This window comes from Apium graveolens, chromosome 1, assembly GCF_009905375.1.
Source record: "Apium graveolens cultivar Ventura chromosome 1, ASM990537v1, whole genome shotgun sequence".
Lineage (NCBI taxonomy): Eukaryota > Viridiplantae > Streptophyta > Magnoliopsida > Apiales > Apiaceae > Apium > Apium graveolens.
Window position 1 is genome coordinate 172455022 of NC_133647.1, and position 7571 is coordinate 172462592.

At 33.1% G+C, this 7571-nt stretch overlaps 1 long non-coding RNA gene across 2 annotated transcripts; it reads left to right on the forward strand.

The window, feature by feature from the left end:
- The first annotated feature begins 231 nt into the window (after positions 1-231).
- LOC141671174 (uncharacterized) lies at positions 232-4742 on the forward strand. 2 transcript variants are annotated; one of them, XR_012554989.1, is made up of 5 exons: positions 232-528; positions 1371-1432; positions 1505-1580; positions 3388-3446; positions 3721-4742. It is a non-coding gene; the product is annotated as an uncharacterized LOC141671174 (long non-coding RNA). The 2 variants fall into 2 exon arrangements; XR_012554988.1 differs by having other exon boundaries at positions 234-528; positions 3388-4742.
- The last annotated feature ends 2829 nt before the right edge of the window (positions 4743-7571 follow it).

Consider the following 7571-nt stretch of genomic DNA (forward strand, 5'->3'; position numbering starts at 1 on the left):
TCATGTGTGTCCCTTTATTTGCGTCCGTTATAGACAAGACAGACACGTAAAATAATTATATATGTCTGTTTTACTCTCCACAGACGCATATATAGTAACATCACAATAGTCGTATATAATTATTTCATGTGTCTGTTAAATTTTAAATATGTTTGTCCTTTTAAATGACGTATATAGATCCATTTTATGTGCCTGGTATTTTAGAACAGACGTATAAGTTCATTATAAAACTTTATAAACAATTAATATGGATAATAACCAGACCCCAACTCCCCGGTTACCTCTTACCACTCTCTCTCTCTCTATCGACTACTCTCTTCTCTCTATCGTGCCATGGGATAATTCCCTTTATTCAATTATAAAACCTAATCTAACTATCGATTTTAGTCCAAGCAACTACATTCAATTTCTCTATCAAGTAGTTAATTAAATTAATCTTGAAGCTCTGATCGAAACTCTAATTATATTTGGGGAAGCCGCGAGAACTTACTCAGAAGACCTAAATTACGATTTTCGATTATATGGAAGGTATGTGGGTCTCAGCCTAATTGTCTTGTTGTCTTCATCTCCGAACTTTATTCTATGTGTCTATCTAAACTTGAGCGTACTATGAATCTATGATTATGTTTCTTAGTGTATTGTATCTCTAATTAAAAATGGATATTACCTATCCGTTTTTCTAACTCATGTTCCACCAGTGAAACAACATACCTTGATATTGTGTCTCTAATTAAGAGTGAATACGTTGTTCTAATTATTGTATTGTGTCTCTCTTCAATCTGTATTAGCTTGTTTAACCTTTCTTTTTATGTTCTTCGCTAAATTTAAATCAACTAAGATGTATGCAGAAAAACTAATCACTACACAGTAAAACAATATTCAGAAATAATTGATAAGAAGTATACTTTACTACGCTATAGTTAAAAGTGAAATAAGGGAAATAATCAAGCAAAATAGAAAAAAAAACATAGAGACTAAATAGTTTTGTATATCTGACTAAAAAATAGAGATACTATACCATCTGGTTGTGTTGAGTGTAGCAGATGAATGGGGAAAATAACTGATCTATGCGGAGTTCATAAAATTTATATGATCAATCAAAAAAATAGTTTCTTATTTAAAAAAAAGAGGGGATCTACCTCTACTAAGATGCCTTATCAATTAAAAAATGATTACACTTGTAAGTTCTTGATGTCGTTTTCTTAATTTGAAATTTGATTAAACCCTTTTTAGTATTATTAAGGGCTAACTGTTTTGAGCATTTTTTTAAGATTGGACGGTTTCCGGTCCTGCCTGGTGAGATTTAGAGTTTCTGTAAATGTAAATTTGACCTGCAATATCTAACGATTAATATTTGTAATTGTTACTAGGTTGTTGGTGCTATGACGGGTAGTGGATGAGAGTATCCTAAGCCTATTAGCCCATCTACAAGGTATTTCATCAGCAAAACTTGTTAAATCTTTTGAGTCTAAATCAGATAACACATTTTTTCATTACCCACCAGTTAGAAGACAACAAGCCCGGTGGTATGCTTAGTCTGAAAGTGCATCCTGACCCATCTCACAACTTTCCTGATTTTGGTATGTTGTTTTGTTTATTTTATTTTTTGTTTTTTTATAATCTGTTGATACATTTTTGTTTTCCTCAGTTTATGTACACTTTTCGTAATCTTTTTTATGTTTTAACTTGTTATAATGTATGGTTTTGTTTGAGTTTGTTAATTAGTTATTTTTCAATGAGTTCTATGGAGTCCACCTTTTTGTCGGAGTCCTCGGAGTCCATCTACGTTCTGCAAATAAAATATCTTGTAAAACGTGTTATTTTGCAAAACATGTCACACAAATAGCATAACTTTAACAAAATCATGCAAATCTCATATATTTACAGTACAATATGTATGTTCTGCAATATGTTCTGCAACATGAACATTTATGTTCTGCAAACTAAACATGTTTTGTAGAATAATATATTTTTGTAATGTTCTGCTTGTAAAATGTATGCAATCTACAAGATTTTTAATAGAATAGTGATGTTTGTCAAAAAATAATATGTTTTGCAATATTTTAAGCTATATTTTACTTGCAGAACATAGAACATATATGGACTCCGAGTACTCCAATTAAAAGTGGACTCCATAGAACTTTACTCTTCAGTTATATGTGATTATTTTTTATTTGGGTGTTTTTGTCATGAGAGAGAGCCTGTTGTGTCTACATGATGGCCGAACAACTAAACTAACTCTTTACTATTAGATTATTTTTCTTGGAATTGTTTATCATCTACAAAGCTTTTTCTTATTAAAGGTTTAACGACAAAAATTGACTTTGTTCTAACTGTAACCCTCTGCCTCTTTAGAGCCATTCCCAGTATTGATCAATCACTTAAAAAAGAACAATACTAATTATAAATTATTATGCTCAATTTTTACCTTTCTGTAAAAACAAAAAATAAAACAGACTCTTTTCCCTTTCTGTAAAATATATATGAATTTGTATGTATGTGCAGTGGATCCAGAACTTGAGTTCAGTGTCAATGGGTAATGTATGTACATCAATGTAAATTGTACAATTATTTTGTTTTTTTTGAAGTAGTACTATATTAAGACCTCAGGGACGTAAAGAAATTTAGTTACAGTACATCATTAGCCGGTTTCCTAATTTCTACAACCAGATGTATTCCACTGTGCTGAATTTTTAAACATATAACAGGGCATGCAATTTATTTACTATATTAGAGCTAAAGCCTAAATTAGTATTTGGAAAACTCACAGTAATATAAAACATCAAAAGTTCTTAACAAACATATAGAGCCTAAGCATAAAGTGTAGTATTCTTTACAAAGGAAAATTATGGATCAAGGGTCTTTCCAATACATGAAAGACATCATAATTCGAAACAAGTGAAATTATATATTGATGTTAAAGTGGGATTAAATATTTAAATAGCAAGAAATCTGATTATAATTTTAATGTTTTGAAAAATGTAACTAGTATATTGATTTGATTTATACTATAAAATATATACTATACCCAGAATTTGATTTAAGATGTTATTTATCATGTCGGGATTTAAAAAAAATAAACAAAGTAATATGAAAATATAAAATGGATATCGTATATAATAATAAGAATTTATGTTTAGAAATTGACTCACAAAACCGAGTAAACACAATAATGATCAAGTTAAGAAGTACATATTGAGATAGAATTTTGTTGGTTCTCTTTGTATTTGGTCAGGAGACCAAAGTTATGCATTATTTTATAAGCATATCAGTACTATTACACAAATGACGTAGGTTTATAAATCTGCAACTTCTTTGTTTCTCTTTCTGCTATATTTGGTTTTTCCTTCGAGGGTATAATTTCCTTTTTTTTTAACCTGATTGCAGACTTCTAATGGGCTATTTTAGTGCAAAAAAGCTGCCCTGTTTTTTTTGCCCTAATTCAGGTGATATTTTTAATGTTTTTATTACATAGGAAAGTAGTATATGGAGCATATCCTTTTACAAAAGAGGACTTTCTGAATTAGTCTGTTTCACCTTGTTATCCGTAGACTTCTGTAGTTCCTTTCTCTAGGGCTTAACTACATTAATGGCAGTTATCTTTTCAAAAAATTATCTCTTTTTAGTGTCTTTATCTCCATTTTGAGTTAGAAACACGCTTCCGTGTGGTACAAGTTGAATAAATTATTGTTAATATGTTAATATGTCATTATGTTTCAGCATAGAAGGATCCTACTACACCTAATAAGCAGATATGTAAACCAGCTTGAGTAACCTAATAAACAGATAAGTAAACCAGCTTGAGTAACCAGTTCTGGTGTTGGATTCTTTTGTGCTAAGAACTCTTTGTAAGCAGTGGATACATGATCAGGTTTGTGCATATTGCTGAACTAGAAATGTTTCACAACCTCAAGTGCTTTATCCTAATATCTTGAAGATCACATTATACACTATTATCGAGTTCACAGATTTATTGTAGTTTTATTGACTTTTGGATTTGTCTTAATACATCACTTGGTATTATTCAAATTAAAGAGTTTCACTTAAAGTATTAGTATGTTAAATATTTAAATTTAACTGTGTTTATTTCTTTTAGTTATTATCATTTGGCTAGAGAGGTGATGGTAAAGTATTATATTGATATTAACTCCTCAAATGTTCCGCAGAAATGTGTTAATGTTGCATCGCAACAACTGAACTACAATCCCTCCAATTTTGCTATGTTATGAGGTTCCCAAGTTATAAACAATTCAAAATACATATTTAGATGTAGGTTTTGCTAATGACCTTGCAAAATGCGCAACTTGGCCTTGACAATGAGAGGGGCAGGACTTAAATATGTACTAAATTACTATATACAGTAATAATTTACTATTTGGATATTGGCTATGTCCCTCTAAAATGCCTTTTGTTCTATTGTTTTCTCATTAGTATTTGAAGGAAATATTCAGGTTTTCTGGTTAAAGATCGTTTGAAACGGCCCTTCTGAAAAGAAAATGGTAAAGCTCAGTACATACATTTTTCAAAAAAGCTGGATCACTGGATTATATAAGAAGAAAAGTCTTCGAGGGGCTTCCAGCTCTTGCTGATCGTATTCAGCGAAACTAACACTTATTTTTATGAAATTACCTTGTAACAAAGTTCATGACTGATAATATACTAGGTTTTTATTTGCAATTTATTGGAAATATTCTGTTGTAGGAAAACTTTGTACTTTTGTGAAAATTAAAAGTTTAAAATTAGTTTTTGTAAATTGAGAGTACAACTCTATTTTGCGCTGTTAATAATTTTTATTGTTGGAATTGAGACGTATATTGGATTTGCATTTGGTGAGCAGAAATCAAGATAAATGCTTGCATTAACAGGTGCTAGCTGGAAAGCAGAATTTTTATTTTTTTTAAAAAAATAAATTTTTTTGCGTCTGTTCTAGTAGAACAGACATATAAAGGAAACGTTTTGTGTCTGTTCGTTGACTTGATATGTCTGTTATGGGCAGTTGCAAAAAGGTTTTTTACTTCTGTTAAAAGAAACGGACGCAAAAGCTCATATTTTACGCAGTTGTTCGGTGTTTTATGAGTCTATTTTTGATAGACATAATAAACTATACGTGTCTGGTGCCCAAAAGTCATATATAACCTCTAGCTGATACGACTCCTCTATACGCGTCTGTTGAGAATAGACACAAATTACCTTTTTCAACAGACGCGTATGACCATTTTTGTACTAGTACCTCGGGATCCTCTCATACCCAAGGTGTTGATCCCAATCCAGGAAGAAAGTTTTGAGTTGCCCGAATAGGTGGAGTGTAGATAGTTAGTGTGTGTGTTTGAATAAAAGATGAAATTAGTTTAAAACTGGTTAGACAATTGTTTATAATAAAGAGAGTTTGTAAGATTTTGAATTTGGTTTGTAATAGAGTAGTTAGTGGTTCTTATTTTCATACTTCAACCTAAAAAGATCTTGCTTGGTGTTAAAGGGGTTTAGATTCATTTCTTTATTATTTGTTAATCAGATTGTACAAGTTTGGTGATTAGCTAATAACCCCCAGACTTATACCCCAGGTCTGGAGGGCGTTACAGGTTTGGCATCAGAGCTGTAGGTTTGGTCCTTGAAAACAAGAACATTAGGGTTAAGATAAGATAGGAAGATCACATAGGATAGGAATAGTCAAATAGGAAGAATAGTGTTACGACTTAGATAAGATTAGGATAGGAAGGTATTAGTTCTAGGAATGATTTAGTGACCTTTTTTCTTTCTTTGGTATATTATCCGATGGCGTCGTCAGGTTATTCGGCTTCTTCCGAGAGGACAGTTACCGGGCCAGTCGCACCAATTGTGCCATCAGTATCTGAGTTCATGTTTTCTCCTCTTCCACCTCCACCACCATTGCCATAGGAGCCAGCACCCCCAGTGCAGGGGATAGTTCGTGACCCTATAGAGATGTTTGATCCATTGGAGTTCTTTGAGCCGATGATCCCACTTCCACTTCCAGTAGAACATCAATTTATACCGGGGATTGAGCTAGAGCTTCCACCACCACCAGTGTTACCTCCTATACCAGTACATGCCCCAAAGCCAGATGTATTTAAGATGATCCCAGTTGAGGGGATGGGTGAGCATGATGTGGATTTACAGTTGGGGTTACCACAACAGGGTGCAGGGATGTCGAGGGTTCCATCGCAGGAGTCAGTGGATCAGGTTGCACATCCACATATTGTATCGTATCATGAGTACAGTGTTATGAGGGAGGACGTTGAGTATTGGAGAGCTCAGTGTAGGGAAATTATACATTTGTTTGATCAGAGAGACCGAGGACTGTTAGTTGCCTTACAACCAGATTATATGATGAGGCAGAGGTTACAGTCTGCGTTGATAAATGCTTACTGGGAGTTGGATGATTTGACACATGAAGGGCCGCCTTCTTTTGCGGAGTTTTACAGGATTTTCCGTTTAGCGCAGATATTGGTTCAGATACTTAGAGATGAGCTGAGGCGTATTCCGCCAGGGTTCTGAGATGTTGACCTCAGAGGACAGATGTACATAGATGTAGCCTAGTATGACATAGTGGGTATTGTGTATGTGTGTAGTAGTAGTTTGACTTGTAGCCGCAGTTATGACCATGAGAGCGAGACTTTTTGTACCAAGCACTTACACCTGAGGCTGGTGTCATATATAAAATGAACTTTTCAAATTTCTTTTATTTAAATTTCAGTCTTTATAGTTTTACAGCATTTACCTTTACTTTATTGTTTTACACCTTTTCGTACTTTAAATTCTGTCGAAAAAAAACAAACATTTCATTTAATTGTTTACATTTTCTGTTTTTATATTAACATAAACTGTTTACATTTCCTATTTTTATATTAAGCAAACTGTTTTTCTTTTTCCGAACTATTATCTAAATTTTGTTAATAACAGGATAAATTGTTTTCTTACTTACTATCAATTGTTTAATAAACTGTTAAAAAGATATCACTTGTTTTATTATCAGCAAATGGCACCCAAGAGAAAGACTAGGACTGAGACTTCCAACAAAAATTCCGAAGAACAGACCAAGATACCATGAACCAAATGTTCCATCTGATGCAACAACAGATGGTAATAATGCAGCAACAGATGTAGAAACAGCAGCAGCAGATTCAACAACAAATCTTACAACAACCACCTCGTCCTGAGCCCCAGATACCACCAGCTATACCTATTGTTACTTTCAAACAGTTTCAGTCGGTTAAACCTCCAGAGTATGATGGGTCAGCAGATCCTATTAAGGCTACCACTTGGTTGAAAGAAATAGAGAAATCATTTGCGCTAGTGAAGGTAGGTGAAGACTAGAAGACTGACTTTGCTAGTTACTTGTTAAAGGAGAAGCGAATTATTGGTGGGAATCTAAGAAGGCTTTAGAAGGTGAAAATGTTATTGCATGGGATAGGTTTAAAGAGCTGTTCTTAGAGAAACATTTTCCTTGCTATGTGAAAAATCAAATGTAGATTAAGTTTTTGGAATTAAAGCAGGGAAGTATGTCTGTGACAGAGTATAAAGCCAAATTTACTGAATTGACTAGGTTCGTTCCA